Source organism: Bufo gargarizans, unplaced genomic scaffold (genome assembly GCF_014858855.1).
Source record: "Bufo gargarizans isolate SCDJY-AF-19 unplaced genomic scaffold, ASM1485885v1 original_scaffold_2016_pilon, whole genome shotgun sequence".
Taxonomy (NCBI): Eukaryota; Metazoa; Chordata; class Amphibia; order Anura; family Bufonidae; genus Bufo; species Bufo gargarizans.
Genome location: NW_025334604.1, coordinates 1 through 17,387, shown reverse-complemented (window position 1 = coordinate 17,387; position 17,387 = coordinate 1). Strand labels below are relative to the sequence as shown.

Sequence of the window (17,387 nt, the reverse complement as noted above, 5' to 3'; positions counted from 1 at the left end):
TTCCGTTCCGCATCTTTGTGATTGTAGACCCATTCAAGTGAATGGGTCCGCATCCGTGATGCGGAGTGCATACCGGCCGGTGACCGTGTATTGCGAACCCGCCGTATGCGGGCCGCAATACGGCCACGGGCACACAACGTTCGTGTGCAAGAGGCCTTAAGCTGTACTTATAGTGTTTATGAGGTCAGAGATAATGCTTCACATGAGCCATCAGCTGATGGGATTTAGAAGTGATGCTTCTGAAACAGACTGATTTTTAACCCCTGTATCCTAAAAGTATGTGTAGCTTGGAGAGGCAGCCTGTTATACAGCGGGTAGAACTTTCTGTACATGGATCTGCCTGTAAGACAATAGCGGTCACCCAGACAGGAAGTCAGTAGTTGCTAGGCAGCAAGAACGACGTCAGAATACACTAAAGAAGTGACCCTGTAGAGTGACCCTGTAGAGAGACATATCACTGAGGATACTATGGGGAACATATAGGAAACTGTCTAAAAGGAAAAAAACTGGCTTTGTTGTCCATAGCAACCAATCACGGCTCAGCTTTCACTTTACTGGTTTATAATATGAATTGAAAGCTGTGCTATGATTGGTTGCTATGGGCAACAAAGCCAGTTTTTTTTTCTTTTTAGACATAAATCTCCCCCTATGTGTATATGACGTCGTCAGTGGAGTTCCCCTTAAAGCTTTAGTGAACCTTTATAGCTCACAGGGAAATTGCATAACTAATAACGCCCTAAAAGTAACTGGTTATTGGGATTCGCAGTAAAGACAGACAACATGAGAGGCGCCATTAGATTTGCAGCGGATAATCTGAGCATAATGGGGGGCGATTTATCAAAACTGATGTAAAGTAGAACTGGCTTAGTTGCCCATAGCAACCAATCAGATTCCTCCTTTCATTTCTCAGAGCTCCTTTGGAAAATGAAAGGAGGAATCTGATTGGTTGCTATGGGCAACTAAGCCAGTTCTACTTTACACCAGTTTTGATAACTCTCCCCCCAATGTCTTTGATGGAATTGCTACTTAAGCGATTCCCAGAACATGGAGACAGTGTAATGGGCTGTACATAACGGAGCCATTAGCATCTTCCTGGAAGTCATTACGCGGCGGTGTCGTCGTCGTCTAATCCTCGCACCGTTTCAGGGTGTGGTTTGGGTGTTACGGCATCATTAACAGCTTCACAGCTGAAAGCGCTCTCCTGGATATTACCGTATCGCAGGACGCTCAGGTGTCACCTCACCTAGCAGTAAAGATTAGAGGCCCCTCCAAAGGATTGATTTGGGGGCCCCTTAAAGGGGTTGTCCAGAATTAGAAAAAACACGGCTGCTTTCTTCCACAAAACAGCACCACCCCGTCCACGGGTTGTGTCCGGTACTGCAGCTCTGCTTCATTGGACTGAATGAGGCTGCGCTGTAATACCACACACAACCTGTGGTCAGGAGGGGTGCTATTTCTGGAAGAAAGCAGACATTTTCTTTCTAATCCTGGACAACCCCTTTAAATTGTGGTCTAACCGTGCATACAGGAATCAGTGGGTGTCCTCATGGATGGCTGTGGCCCCCATTACCCCGACATACTGCATGCAACGATTTACAGCTTTCTGATATACATTGTTGCTCCATATCTCTGTTTGCTGTCAGGGAATGGGAACATTTACGGTCACCTCCAGAAGCTAAAAACCTGTTCTGATCTTATACTTCTTACAGCTGAGGATTTGTTACAATTGTATCCAGCCTAGAAGATGATTCTCCTTGGGCTAGACGGCAGCACAAATATCTGTGTCCTGTGCTGATGGTTTGCTACAATGCGTCAGTGCAAGTGAGGGTAGTTTTACAGCCCCAATTCCGCAGTGGTACGTCTCTTTGGTACAGGGGCGCTCAATCTGAAGGGTGGTGGGGGCTTCTCCATCTTACACAAGTAAAACGCGGATCGTATAGAGTAGATCCAATTGTAACAAACCCTCAGCTGTGAGAAGTATCAGATTAGGATCACGATTTCAACCTCTCAAAGTTAACTCTGAATGCCTCCATTCAAAAACAGCAAGCAGTGATCTAGAAGAAAAAAAAAAAAAAAGAGAAAGAATTTGAACGTTGTAGTGTTAACTTTCACTTGCAAAAACCAATGATTTTTACCCGGTCCTACACTGCCCTCCAGTGGCCGAAGGCTGAATTACACGCAAAGTCCGCCAATTCCGCTATTGGCTTTTTCCCAAGGTTTGTCTCCACCCTGGACGCCATTTTACGTGCGCCAACAGCAGAGTCCTCCTTATATTGATCTTCATGAAAATGTCCGTCTCACGGCTTTACCAGCGTCACGTGGTCGTGACGTCACTCACGTCAACTCCCAGTCTTTGGCCGCACGTTACAGCGCACTACATTTCCCAGCATTCCACGTACGTGCCGCTGAATAGAGGATGCTGTGCGGGGCGCGTCGGGAGTTGTAGTTTTCACGGGGATTTAGGGCTGAACCGGAGAATAAGCGTGCCTGGGGGTGAGCTGTGTGGACAGAAGCGGCTGGAGAGGAGACCGGTTAGGTGAGGGGGCGGCATGAAGGGGTCCGGGGCTAATCACCCCCACCTCTGGGGTTATTATTGGATCTCTTGTGGTGTAAACTTTTTAAAGGGCCAGTCCTTGATGTAGTTCCATACAGGTGTGATATGGAGCTGGTCCCCCCAGTTGGGGGTCTGATCCTCAGAATTGTAGATCCGTATTATGTTGTTAGTTCCGATTATTAGGCCTGCAGCCGGCACAGGGTTCTCGGTGCCAGAATGTGTCCGTGTTACGATCAGGTGGGGGTGACCTAACGGTATGTTACCCATTTAAAGGGCTCGTCCAGCTCTGAAACCAATTTTGGCAGCCCCCTTCGCCGTTCCGGACCCCTAGAGAGGGACCTACTTACCTGCTTGGTTCTGGCTCCTCTGTTTCGCCGTGTTCCCTGCGTGTCAACCTCCGGGGGTCACTTGTGCTGCTGCAACCAATGACAGAAATGTCCCCCGAGCGTCATGTGACCCAGTGGCTGCTGCTGCGGTCAGTCATTGGTTGCAGCAGCATCCACCCTGGAAGTTGGCGAGCAAGGAGCGCAGCTGGACACGAGCAGGTAAGTACGCCTCCGGCGGGGGAAAGGTGTGCTGTCTAAAAAAAATAAAAATGGTTTCAACTGTAGGACCCCTTTAAGTGTGTCCTGTCTTTGAAACAGTTCCTTGGGCTTCGCTCCACCGATCAGTAGATTAAAGGGGCACCCACCGTATGCTGATGGGTCTATAATAAGGTTATCCCCTGTCCTTAGTGATAAGTAGCTGATCGGTGGCGGTGCGACCTCTATCTCCCCGATCTGATGGAGCAGCAGGTCGCGCATGCGCGGTTCCGCTCCGTTCATTCTCTCTCTTTCCGGTGCTCCCATAGAAATTGAATTGACCGGCAGGGAGCGTGCTTGATCTACCGCTCCATCAGATTGGATGAACCTGTTCTTGGGATCGGTGGGGTTCCCAGCAGTCGGATCCCCCGGCAATCCGTTACTTATCCCCTGTATTCTATGGACAGAGGATAGCTTCAAATCATGCCACCCCCCCCCCCCCCCCCCCCCTTTAATCTACAGGGCTCCTACAATACCAGGACTCCATGTGAACACAGTCTTAGGGCACACATGCCGTGCGGAAATCCCATCACCATTTGCATCCCATGTGTCTGAACTGCGCGTCCACAACCTCGTTCACATGCAGCAGAACGGAAACGCGGACAGTTCAGATCCATTGAATGACAGCGGGAATTAAAGGGGTATTCCAGTCTGGATACCATAGGACAGGGGCCTCCGGCACTCCAGGTGTTGTCCAACTACATCTCCCATTGTGCACGCTTGCTAGGCTCTTCTCTGAACTCCCATAGAAGGAAAAGGAGCATGCTGGGAGTTGTAGTTTCACAACAGCTGGAGCGCTGAAGGTTGCCATAGGATATGCCATAAATGTCTCATAGTTGTGGGTCCCTCTAACCTGGTCCCACCTGGATGCAGGATCCAAAGGTGGCCTGGACTTCATGGACTGTCCTACGCTGTTGAATGGGAGCTATGGGCCACCTCTGAAACCCACACCTATCTCAAGATTGGGGCCCCATCTCACAGCCGCACGTGTGGGTCTTCCGAAAACAGCCAAGTAAGCAGGCTCGGTTGTTTTTGGTTGATATCATGCGTATGGCCGCCATATCAGCTTATCACGTCCAAACTGTAGAACGGATCAGATTTGCGTAAGAACGTTTCTAGGTCTCTAAATTACTAAAAATTGGCAGATCATTTCTTACTTGGGGCAATGCAAAGAGTTCAGTCCTGGTGACTATTGTAGTGACGGTCGGAGGGCTCCTCATATGACGTCTTGGGGCTGATCACGTTCGCTACTTGGAAGCCTTCTCGGTAAGCTAGAGCCGGGTCTGGCGTAGGTCTCGGTTCGGTAGGGTTGTGGACATCCAGTCATTTCACTGTCTCTTCAGCCTGGATCACCCCATCAGTATGAGATTTGGGGCGGTAAGGGGCAGGGTTCTTGTCTGCCGTTCTAGAGCTGCACTCTTTGGAGTACCCGTGGAAGGCACTGAAGATCTTGTTGCTTTTATTACAGGATGAAAACCTCCTCCTGGCAGAGCATCAGTGCTGTCAGGAGATCCACCGAGTGACATCTTGAAGCGGTTGGGACAGAGGTTTTGGAGATCTGACGAGTAACCATACAGTCTTATCTTCTGCGGACGGTGCCAGAGGTTCTACGAATAGCAGTCGTACCTTTCTCTCCGGGCTACCCGCAGTTTTTGGCACCGACCATGTCACTGATTCCATTGGTGGATGGATATGCCGACACCACCGCTTGCCTTGCCCAGACTAGTAGCAACTCAGGTGCAGAAGCAGTAATAGAAAGCAAGATAGAGCCTAACACTTCTTCATATGCCATAGGCACAGGTGGGAGCCATCCTTCGGAGGAGGGTCAATCTTCTACCCCTACGGTGGACAATGAGCGAGTGACCACTGGCCCCTGTGCCTTCGGTTCTCCTGCCTGGTGCTTCTTTGGGGTCCCTGGTGGATCCTCCAACATACAACGTGAGCTTGTCGTGACCTGTACGCTCTGTCGAGCCCAAGTTCGAAGGGGGATCAATCCGGGCAAAGTTGGCACCACCTGTCTCTTTACTCACCTCGAGAGGCGGCATGGCATGACCAGGCAAGAGGTTTATGAGCAAGCTGTGGCATCAGGTTATTGTGGCCCCAATATGATGACTGCTACTCTTTCTTCAGAATTTGCTGGTGGAAGTGGCAGCCTTCACTCCCGGGTACCTACTAAAAGACCTGGCATTTCCCCTTCATCCTCGGATGAGGATGAAGAGAAGCCCAAACGTCAAGCCACGACGGCTCCGGCGACTTCATCTGGACCATCTACCACCTCTAGCTCCCAGTCCGATAAGCAGAACCAAAGTGGTCACGCGTCTTCCTCATACCGCCAGGCTTTACGGGACCGTCTTCTTGGCAGCGTGCACATGTTTTGTGAAGTGTGCCACGCCTTAGTGTTGTCAGGAGAACGGAGCCAGAACGTGCGGGACTTGGCGCTGGAGACGCATTTCTCTAACAGTCACCCCCAGGTTTTCAAACTCTTAAAAAGCGGAGCCGCCAGAGACGTGCGCCTTGGCGGTTTGGGTCCCTTCTCTGCTCTTCCTTCCGGTTCTTTACCATCTTCAGTCCAACGTTGATCCTCGACCCATATGAGATAAGTCCTTATTTTTGTGGACTTTCATGGAAGACCCGATAATGGGATCTCACAATGGTCACTTCAAGCTTATGTAAAGCCGGACATAGACTTCCATGTTTAACCCCTTCCCACCCCTTCAATTGAACACCATGAACGTACAGAACTTGCATTGCCTCGAGTGTGAAATTTGCGGTCTTAAGAAGTTCCTCGCATGTCTGATCTTCTTGTAGCACGCTCAGGTTTTGCTGCAAACTTCTAATTAGAGATGAGCGAATTTCATATTTTGAACCATGGACCATAACGCAATTCTATGACGGAATGCATAACGGAATACCTTTAGAGGCGTCCCGTTATTCATTCCGTCATAGTAGAATATTCTATGGGCTGCAAAACTGATCCGTTTCCGTTACACAGGGGAGTCCTCTCCTGCATAACGGAAACGGGTCTGATCCGTTTTGCAGCCCATAGACTTCTATTATGACGGAATGAATAACGGGACGCCTCTAAAGGTATTCCATTATGCATTATGTATTCCGTCATAAAATTGCGTTATGGTCCATGGTAACGGAATCCATAATGCAATTCACCTTTTAGCAGTAAACTAATCGCAAACTAATTTCATAACCGGAAATTTGCTCATCTTTACTTCTAATATATAGTTGTGTTTCTATTCCATTGTCTATCTCTGCTTGCTGTCAAATAGTGGGAACATTTACTAAAAATCCACCCTGACGTAATTCAATTTGCATCAAATCCATCCTATAATGGGCACCTATTCCCCCCCCCCCCCCCTTCAATGACGTATAATGGGGTCTGTTGAGTTCCATGTTTTTGTCCGACTCTACATCAAATTTGACACAATTTGCAGTGGAGCCTCCAACCCAGATGTGAACAGGACCCTGCAGTATATTAGACCTCTCTACTGAACCACCCCATGAGCCTATTGCATGGTTGGACTCTGATCACACTTCCATCAAATTTTTTTTGTTCCATCATGGGAGCGGGAAAACAAAACTGACCGCGCCATTCACTTATCATAAGGCTGCGGTGGCCTTAAAGGGTTAGGCTCCTTTCACACCTGCGTTCAGGTGTCCGCTCGTGAGCTCTGTTTGAAGGGGCTCACGAGCGGCCCTGAACGCAGCCGTCTGGCCCTAATGCATTCTCAGTGGAGGCGGATCCGCTCAGAATGCATCCGTCTGTCAGCGCTCAGCCTCCGCTCCGCTCAGTGAGCGGACACCTGAACGCTGCAAGCAGCGTTCGGGTGTCCGCCTGGCCGTGCGGAGGCGAGCGGATCCGTTCCGACTTATAATGGATGTCAATGGGGACGGATCCGCTTGAAGATGACACCATATGGCTCAATCTTCAAGCGGATCCGTCCCCCATTGACTTTCAATGTAAAGTCTGAACGGATCCGCTCAGGCTACTTTCACACTTAGAAAATTTTTCTAAGTTATAATGCAGACGGATCCGTACTGAACGGAGCCACCGTCTGCATTAATATGAGCGGATCCGTTCAGAATGGATCCGCTCGAACGCTAGTGTGAAAGTAGCCTTAAGTGGGTGAAATGGGCGGCTGCCGTAGGTTGGTGCTTGTCTGCAGAGTCTGATGGTGTCTCTGGTATTTCTGTATGACCTGGAAATCTGTAGAAAAAAAAAGCTTTTTTTTTTATAATGTGCAAAATATTATCCCCTATGTGCAACTAGGGTGGTGCCATTGCACCCAGAAGCTCCTCTTCCTGTCTGCTGTGACCGTCAGGCTGGACGGTATAAACATATTCACACCTAGCCCCGAAGTCTCACGGGAGCACATTTGGCCCATGCACAGTAAAGGGTTAGAGATTACCCGGCGGTCTCCTGCGAGACTTCAGTGCCACGTGTTTTCATTGCCTGGCCTGTCGACATAGCAGACATGGAGCTGAGCCTCTGGGTGCAACGGCACCGCCCTTGTTGCTTTTAGGGGGTCATTTGCGTATTGTAAAAAAAAAAGAAGATACCAGAGATATCATCAGACTCTGCAGACGAGCGCCGATCTACAGCGGCCGACCAGTTTTACCCTCTGGTAAGTAATGGCGGATGCCCTTTAACGGGAAGAGTGGCGCTGTATGCGGCAAACAGGACGGAGTCTCCTGATAGAGCCGTGATCACACTTCCATCAGCTTCCATCCTCTGACAGTAAGCTAAAGTCTCCACAATGGCCAGAAACTGAAGTCTATATTAGAAAGTTGCAGAACTTTTCATAATACAATGAATAGTTACCCCTATCCTCTCCACACACGTCTGCCATGTCGCAGCGACGCGTCTGAAGTTCTGATCGCCGGGGGTCTGAACCATCGCGCCCCTTTGTTTCTGCTCCGCGAGCGCGGGCCGTTCCAGATTCAGAGAAGGTCCATAGAGCCAGAGAAGAGCGGATATGAAGGGACACAGCAATTCTGCCGGAACACCTGGACCCCAGCAGATCAGAACTTCTGGCGTCGCTGTGATGTGTTAGAAGATTTTAAGAATGATGGGAGTCCTTCACTTCTGTTTACAGCCTGGAGAAGTCTTACTGATGACCTATGGGACCCACCACCGATCGCGGAGACTGTGGTCATACCATGTCTTTCCCAACAAGCAGCGGTTACATGGAGTAACGTATAATCACGTGCACTGCCGGCAGATAGGCAGTATATCACTGTACGCCCCTCACATTTTTGGAAAGATTTTATGATCTTTTTCATGGGACAATGCAGAAGATCTGACACCTTGATGCAATGTAAAGTAGTCGGTGTACAGATTGTATAACGGTGTAAACTGGGCGTGCCCTCAAAATAACTCAACACACCGCCACTAATGTCTAAACCGCTGCAACAAAAGGGAGTGCACCCCTAAGTGAAAATGGCCAAATAGTGCCCAAAGTGTCAATATCTTGTGTGGCCACCATTATTTTCCAGCACTGCCTTAACTCTCTTGGGCCGGGATGGCCAACCTGGGGCAGCGCGGTTACAAAACTACAACTCCCAAAATGCTCACACTGCCTACAGCAAGGCATGGTGGGAGTTGTAGTTCCACTGGAAAGACGAGACAGAGGGGATATGATAGAAACTGCTAAATACATAAAGGGAATCAACAAGGAAAAAGAGGAGAGAATATTTAAAAGAAGAAAAACTGCTACAAGAGGACATAGTTTTAAATTAGAGGGGCAAAGGTTTAAAAGTAATATCAGGAAGTATTACTTTACTGAGAGAGTAGTGGATGCATGGAATAGCCTTCCTGCAGAAGTGGTAGCTGCAAATACAGTGGAGGAGTTTAAGCATGCATGGGATAGGCATAAGGCCGTCCTTCATATAAGATAGGGCCAGGGGCTAGCCATAGTATTTAGTATATTGGGCAGACTAGATGGGCCAAATGGTTCTCTTCCCTCCTCCATGACGACATCACGGAGCTGGTGGATGTCAGAGACCTTGCGCTCCTCCACCTTCCGTTTGAGGATGCCCCACAGATGCTCAATAGGGTTTAGGTCTGGAGACATGCTCAGCCAGTCCAGCACCTTTAGCAAGGCAGTGGTCGTCTTGGAGGTGTTTGGGGTCGTTATCGTGTTGGAATTAGGGTTGTTGCAATGCCAAAATTTTGATTCGATTTTGATACTACAAAAAGTATTGCAATACTCGATGCCACGCAAAAAAAAAACACACCAAAAAAGCTGCGCGCATTCCGCATATTAAAAGTTATTCGTGCAGTTTAACTTTTTTTTTTTCTTCTGTTACAGCATTCACCGCATAGGAGATTTAAAAAAAAATATATAATATTTTAAAATAGTTTGGACTTTTCGGACGTGGCGATATGTAATATGTTTATTGTTTATATATTTTATATGTAAAATTAGGAAAGGGGGAATTTATGTTTTACTTTTAATAACCATTAGAACCTGGGATCTTTTCATCCCTTGTCCTATTCGCCCTGATAGATCTCTATCAGGGTGTATAGGACCGCACACTGTCCCTGCTGCCCTGTGCATAGTACACACAGCCGCAGGGAGCTTACCATGGCAGCTGGGGCTTCAGTAGCGTCCTGGCTGCCATGGTAACCGATCAGAGCCCCGTGATTACACTGCTGGGGCTCCGATCACAACTGCCACTGCACCACTAATAAGGAGGAGGGGAGGGGACCCAGTGGCCACTGCCACCAATGATTTTAATACTGGGGTTTGAGGGGGGGAAGGCGCACTGCACCACCAATAATAATTAACCTTTAATACGGGAGGCGGGTGCTTGCAGCAGAATCACATGGCTGGGAGCTGCCGCACCTGAGGGGTTAACTGCCACTGATCGTGGCTATGTGATTCTGCTGCCGGCACCTGTATTTGCATTAAACGTTAACTTTCATTGGTGGCTCAGTGCGCCAGCCCCTCTCTCTTCTTATTGGCAGCAGCGGCACAGGGGGGCGGGAGAGAGTGACTCCTAGTCTCCTGTGCTGCTGAGGAGAACACGGTGCGCGCCGACAGCATGCTCCATGTTCTCTGATGCTAGGCTGCGCAGCCGCCTACTATCAATAAATGTCAAATCCCGGTATTGTATCGATACCAGAACAAAAGTATCCATTGGTTATCGATATTTTGATACCTGCAACACCTAGTTGGAATACTGCCCTGCAGATCAGTTTCCGAAGGGAGGGGGATCATGCTCTGGTTCTGTATGTCACAGTACATGTTGGCATTTATGGTTCCCTCAATAACCTGTAGCTGCCCACAGCCGGCAGCACTCATAGCCCCAAACCATGACGCCCCCACCACCATGCTTGACTGTAGGCAGGACACACTTGTCTATGTACTTCTCACCTGGTTGCCACCACACACTTGTCACCATCTGAACCAAATAAGTTTGTCTTGGTCTCCTCAGATCCCAGGATGGTTCCAGTAATCCATGTCCTTAGTCTGCTTGTCTTCATCAAACTGTTTGTGGACTTTCTTGGGCATAATCTTTGGAAGAGGTTTCCTTCTGGGACGTAGTGTGCGGCATATGGTCTGAGCACTAACAGGCGGACCCCCCCCCCCCCCACCCCTGTAACCTCTGCAGAAATGCTGGCAGCACTCGTACAACGTCCGGATATGACGCTGAGCACGTGCACTCAACTTCTTTGGTCGGCCATGGCGAGTCCTGATCTGAGTGGAACCTGTCTTGTTAAACCCCTGTATAGTCTTGGCCCCCGTGCTGCAGCTCAGGTTCAGGGTGTTGACAATCTTCTTAAAGCCTCGGCCATCTTTATGTACAACAACAATTCCTTTTTTTCAGAACCTCAGAGTTCTTTGCCATGAGGAGCCTTGTTGAACTTCCAGTGACCGGTATGAGAGAGGTGACACCAATTGTAACACACCTGCTCCCTATTAACACCTGAGACCTTGTAACACTAAGGCCCCATGCACACTGCCGTGTTTCACAGCCGTGTGCGGGCCGTGGAACCGCGGCCTGGATCCCTCCTGAGAGCAGGAGCGCACGGCGTCACTGGTTGCTATGACGCCGTGCGCTCCCTGCTGCCGCCGCAATACAGTAATACACTGGTATGATCTATACCAGTGTATTACTGTACTGTGCCGGCAGCAGGGAGCGCACGGCCGTGTGCATGGGGCCTAACGAGTCACATGACACCGGGGAGGAAAAATGGTTAATTGGGCACAATTTGGCCATTTTTACTTAGGGGTGTGCTCACTTTTGTTGCCAGCGGTTTAGACATTAATGGCTGTGTTGAGATATTTTGATAACACTGTTATACAATCTGTACACTGACTACTGTACAATGTGTTAGTGTCATATCTTCTGTGTTGTCCCATGAAAAGATGGAATAAAATATTTACAAAAATTTGAGATACTTTAACTTCTCGCCACCACTGCTCTGCTGAACAGAGATGGCAATCCTCTGTCCCAGCGATCGGCGAGGGTCTTGGCAGTCGATCTCATATGATCCAATGTTTCATGCATACAGGTTACTTAGGTGTCCTTGTTGGCTGCCAACCACAACGTGTCATGTATTTGTCCATATCTGTGGTCACACATTTCAGCCAGGCCCTGGTGTCTTAGGGGCCCCTTTGTCACTTCAGTAGTCATCAGTATTATAAATAGTAGCTGGTTTTACAGAGTTTACATTGGGGCCTAGGAACATGAAGTGACACCTGTTTTGCTAAGTGAATGTAGAAATCTTTTGTAATCGTAGCTTGGGGAACAAAAAAAAAATCTCTTACAACGCGTTTCACGCCCGCCATTGTTTATATGCCTGAAGTTTCAAGTCTATGAAATGCATTGCAAAATCATTGTCCGTTTTGTTACAAATGTTGAGGGGACCGAACACTTTCTAACCAAATCCCCATAGACATGCTTGCTCGGTTCGGCTGAGGGTGCATGTATTTTCAATGGGGCGGGAGGTAATCTGCTGCCAGACACCTCTGTTTTCTTCCAGGCTCCTCAAGCAGCAGCTTATCTCCCCTGCATAGAACAGGATCAACTATGTTCAAATCCAACATGGTGGAGCAATTTTTCCCCCCAATATCTGTCACAAAGAAATAATCGGAGGCTCCTATACACATTAAATGGTCAGATGGTACTGCTGAAATCTAACGTGTACGGCCAGCCATAGTGTTGTATGTGTTTGAGCAGTGCCAAAAAGTTATTTTTGGAATCCCTTTAGGACTTCCACCAATGTCCTTTTGTCCTCATTTCAATTCATACAGTTCTTCCAAGCTAAGGCTTTAGTTGAAGGCCAGTTTTCATGGATGCATGGCTTGCCTTGATGCAACTTTTTCATGTGTAGAGCCCATTATGTTCCAAGTATTGTAGTATCTAGTACCCGTTTCGGGTGATGATTCCTTGACTTGCTTCTTTTTGTATCAGAGATTTGCCACGATGCCCGTGAATTGCAGTAGTTGTGAGACACAACGTGCAGTCCTGCGAAGACCCAAGACTGGTCATTCAGTGTGTAAGGAATGCTTCTTCCATGCTTTCGAGGAGGAGGTCCACCATACCATAGTATCTGCCAAGCTCTTTCAGCCAGGTGAGAAGGTTGGCATTGGAGCTTCAGGTGGGAAAGACTCCACGGTCCTCGCCCACATCCTAAAGGTTTTGAACGAACGCTATAATTATGGCTTGGAGCTCATTCTGATCTCGGTAGACGAAGGGATCTCTGGATACAGAGACGACTCCTTGGAGACCGTGAAAAGGAACCAACAGCAGTACGAGCTGCCTCTGAAAATTGTGTCTTATCAAGATCTGTACGGCTGGACCATGGACCAGATCGTCAAGCAGGTGGGGCTCAAGAACAACTGCACATTTTGTGGGGTATTCAGAAGGCAAGCTCTGGACCGCGGCGCCATGATGCTGGGGGTTAACAAGATATGCACAGGTTAGTAGCATTCTGTTTTTAATTTTGGATTCTTTTTTAAGGGTTAATGGTTTTCCAATGAGGATCTTCCATCCTCAGGATATGCTTAATTCATGCTAGTCATACCTTCGTGACAGCACCTGTCTCCAAAATGAGGGAGAGAGTGAGTGGAGCGGAGAGGTTGCAGCGCATGCATCTACCCCCTTCTGAGCAACCAATGCAATATAGCAAACTACGCTCTGCATGTCACAGTCCCTTCCTGCTGGTTCAGTGTCAGTATAAAGGAAATACAATCCACCTCAGACCAAAATTACCCTTTTTGCTATGATCCCACCAATCAACTGTGAGACCCTTTTAATACTTAATTTATCATGACGATACAGACCTCATGCTAAGGCAAATTTTTTGTTAAAGGAGTTTTCCGATAGGTCGTCAGTATCTTATTGGTGGGGGTCCAACACCTGGGACACCTGTTGATCAGATGCTTGAGGAAACCGCGGCGCTTCTCATAGCTCACCAATCACAGCGCCGTACATTGTATAGTGGTTGTGTTTGGTATTGCAGCTCAGCCCCATTCACTTGAACGGGACTGAGCTGCGCCTAGGCCACGTGAATGATGAACATAATGTCACTGGCCTAGGCTAAGCTGCGAGAAGGCTGCAGTGCTCCTGAGAGCACCTCAACCTTCTCAAATAGCTGATTGGCAGGGATCCCCGCTGTCAGGAATAGATCATCAGTTAAAGAAAGTCAGAAAACCCCCTTGTTGTATTTGGCAGGGTGTGTTCATTTCCTAGCAGAAACGGAATTTCATTGTTTGGGTGACCACCTTTTGGGTATATCTCTAGATGCAGTAAGCTTTCTCTGCTGTGCAGTACACTGCCTCTGTTTGCTGCACAGACTTGTTTTATGTTCTTTCTACCCAGACAATACAAAAGAAGAGATTAGAAAACTATACAGGATCTCAGGATAAAAATAAGACAACGTGTGCAGCAAATAGGGCTTCCGGTGACCATGCAGTACAGTAGACTGCCTCTCCAGACTACACGCACTTAGAGGAGTTGTCTGATACTTTGAAGGGGTTGTCCGGGCTTTTACTATTGATGACCAATGTTCAGATTGACTGGGGGGCGACGCCAAGCACCCCCGCTGATCAGCTGTTTGAAGAGACGGTGCGCGCAGTGTGCACGTGCCGTCTCCTGTTGCTCTTCCTGCTCTGCTGCTGCTGCTTTGCCATAGACCAGGGATGCCCAACCTGCGGCCCTCCAGCTGTTGCAAAACTACAACTTCCAGCATGCCCGGACAGCCTACAGCAGGGCATGGTGGGAGTTGTAGCTGGAGGGCAGCAGGTTGGGCATCCCTGGTCTATGGCAAAGCAGCAGCAGAGCAGGAAGAGCAACAGGAGACTGCACGTGCACACTGCGCGCGCCGTCTCTTCAAACAGCTGATCGGTTGGGGTGCTGGGTGTCAGACTGCAGCCGAGCTGATATTGATGACCTATCCTGAGGTAGGTCATCAGTAGTAAAAGCCTGAACCACCCCATTTAATTCTGAAGGTCTATCCTCAGGATACGGCATCAATATCCGATTGGTGGGGGTCCAACACGCCACGCCCCTGCTGGTCGGGCGTAGCTCTGGTACCGGAAATGCGCTGCTCCCATTCAACTGGGACCACTGCAGTAACCAGCTCCATCCACTAGAGAAATGGATGGACCCATGCGGTTCTGGTGCTGACTTCAAACACTGAAGCTACTGCAGAACAGCTAATCGATGAGCGTGCAGGGTGTCAGACCCCCGCTGATCCGATATCAATCTTATAAGACTGGAAAATCCCTTTAAACGATTGTCCCAGATCGACAACGTACCGCCTTTCCACACAAGTGATGATTGTTTAATACCAACTTTTGAACCCCTACCGACCACGAGAATGAGGGTCCTTATGGAATGAATTGGTGGTCACACATTCGCAGTGCCGCTCCATGCAAACACTAACGCTTGGCTATCCTCACTAGTCCCATAGACCTTAAATGGAGTGGCTGTATGCATGTGCAACCATCACACCATTCAAATGTGGCCCTGTCCTCATGTTCCAGTGGTCAGATACCACTACCAGACAACCCCTTTAAATCGCAGACCTATTTTATGAATTACCTCTTCATTCGTTTCTTATGCTCACAGGCCACAACGCTGACGACATAGCGGAAACCGTCCTGATGAATTTCCTCCGAGGGGACATAGCCCGTTTACGGCGCTGCACAGCGATAACCACCGGCAGCGAAGGTGCCATCCCGCGGTGTAAGCCTCTGAAATACGCCTACGAGAAGGAGATTGTGCTTTACGCCTATTTTAAAAAAGCTGGACTATTTTTCCACCGAGTGCATCTACTCTCCCAATGCCTATCGGGGTCCACGCCCGGGCTTTCCTGAAGATCTGGAGGGCTTTGAGGCCCAGCGCCATCATTGACATCATCCATTCCGGGAGAAAACCTGTCTGTGAAGGAAGATGTCCGGATGCCTGTGCAAGGAACCTGCACACGTTGCGGCTACATCTCCAGCCAGGGACTCTGCAAGGCGTGCGTACTGTTGGAGGGCCTAAACCGGGGTCTCCCCAAGCTGGGAATCGGCAAACACCATAAACTTCACCATAAGCTTTTGGCGCAGGAACCGCTGAGCGAAGCAGAAACCCGAAAGCTGAAAGTTGTGGACTTCTGATGTATAATCCGTGGCTGAAACGGAAAGGCAAAAATATCAGTCCTGAAGAGATCAATTTTTATCTGTTCCGCAGAGGGTTGGGTAGCGACCAATATGGCTTCTAGAAGGTTTCTCGCCCATCGTTTCTAGCGTCTTTAATGGCAAATCCACTTAGTTATGCGCCAATTTAAGGGGTTGTCTTGGCTTTTACTATTAATGACCTGTCCTCAGGATAGATCATCAATATCGGATCGGCAGGGGGTCTGACACCCGGCACCCCCACTGATCACTTGTATGAGAAGACAGCGCTCACGGTGTGCACGTGCCGTCCCCCTTCTCTCTTCCTGTCCGCTGCTGCGGTGAACAGGAAGACAGAAGGGGGATAGATGTGCTCACTGCGCGCGCTCTCTTCTCATACAACTGATCAGCGGGGGTGTCGGACTGCAGCCGTTCCTAAGTATAGGACATCAATAGTAAATGCTCGGCCAACCGCTTAAATTGGCGCATAACTAAGTGGATTTGGCCATTCAAACTCCTGGAAAAGCTGGGTGACTACTCCTGTAATGTCGGCCATATTGGTTTCCCAGAAATACATTTTTATTTTATTTTTGCCATTTACCGTTAACACACTGACCAAATACAATCTTCTAAGCTATCACCAAAGATGTATGCAGCAGGCCCTGCGCCGCAAATACTGAAGGCGACCTCAAAATATCTGCCAGTAGAAGATTTATATTTAGATATTTCTAGAACTAGTTCCTGTTACTAATCTATAGCGTTTTAGTGTATTTAGTTAGTTTGTGCACTTTTTCGTCTGTTGCCTTCGTCAACATAGCAGAGCAACGTGAGCAGAGTAGCTTGGCTTATTGCCTGATGGTCCTGAATAGAGATGAGCGAATTTCCTATTTTGAAAATCGTTCACACTTCGTTTGGTGCTAAAAGGTGAATTGCGTTATGGATTCAGTGTTACCACGGACCATAACGCAATTCTATGACGGAATGCCTTTAGAGGCATTCCGTCATAATAGAAGTCTATGGGCTGCAGGGGAGGACTGATCCGGGACAGATCCGTTTTGCAGCCCATAGACTTCTATTATGACGGAATGAATAAGGGAATGCCTCTAAAGACATTCCGTCATAGAATTGCGTTATGGTCTGTGGTAACACGGAATCCATAACGCAATTCACCTTTTACCACCAAACGAAGTGTGAACGAATATTATAAACGGAAATTCGCTCATCTCTAATCCTGAAGAAAAGCCACCCATGTGCACTCAAGGTACTGTAAGGGGTAATCTGACTTCAGAAAAAGGCATTTATCATGCAGAGTAAGTTAATACAAGGCTCTTACTAATGTATTGTGAATCTCCATATTGCCTCCCCTGCTAGATTTATTTTTCCATCACATTATACACTGCTCATTTGCTGAAGTCAGACAACCCCTTTAATAGAGAGATAAAATAGCAGATCTGTCTGCAGCAGCTTGTTGACTGTTTCTGTTGTAAAAATCTGTCATCTTAAAGGGCATCTGTCAGCAGTATTGTCCCTATGACACTTGCTGACCTATCAAATGTGCACTTGGCAGCCGAAGGCATCTGTCTTGGTCCCATGTTCATATGTGCCCGTATTGCTGGGAAAAATTAT

The 17,387-nt window shown here is 48.4% G+C and overlaps 1 pseudogene; it reads left to right on the top strand.

The window, feature by feature from the left end:
- The first annotated feature begins 2,405 nt into the window (after positions 1 to 2,405).
- On the top strand, positions 2,406 to 16,665 carry LOC122923866 (annotated as a pseudogene).
- The last annotated feature ends 722 nt before the right edge of the window (positions 16,666 to 17,387 follow it).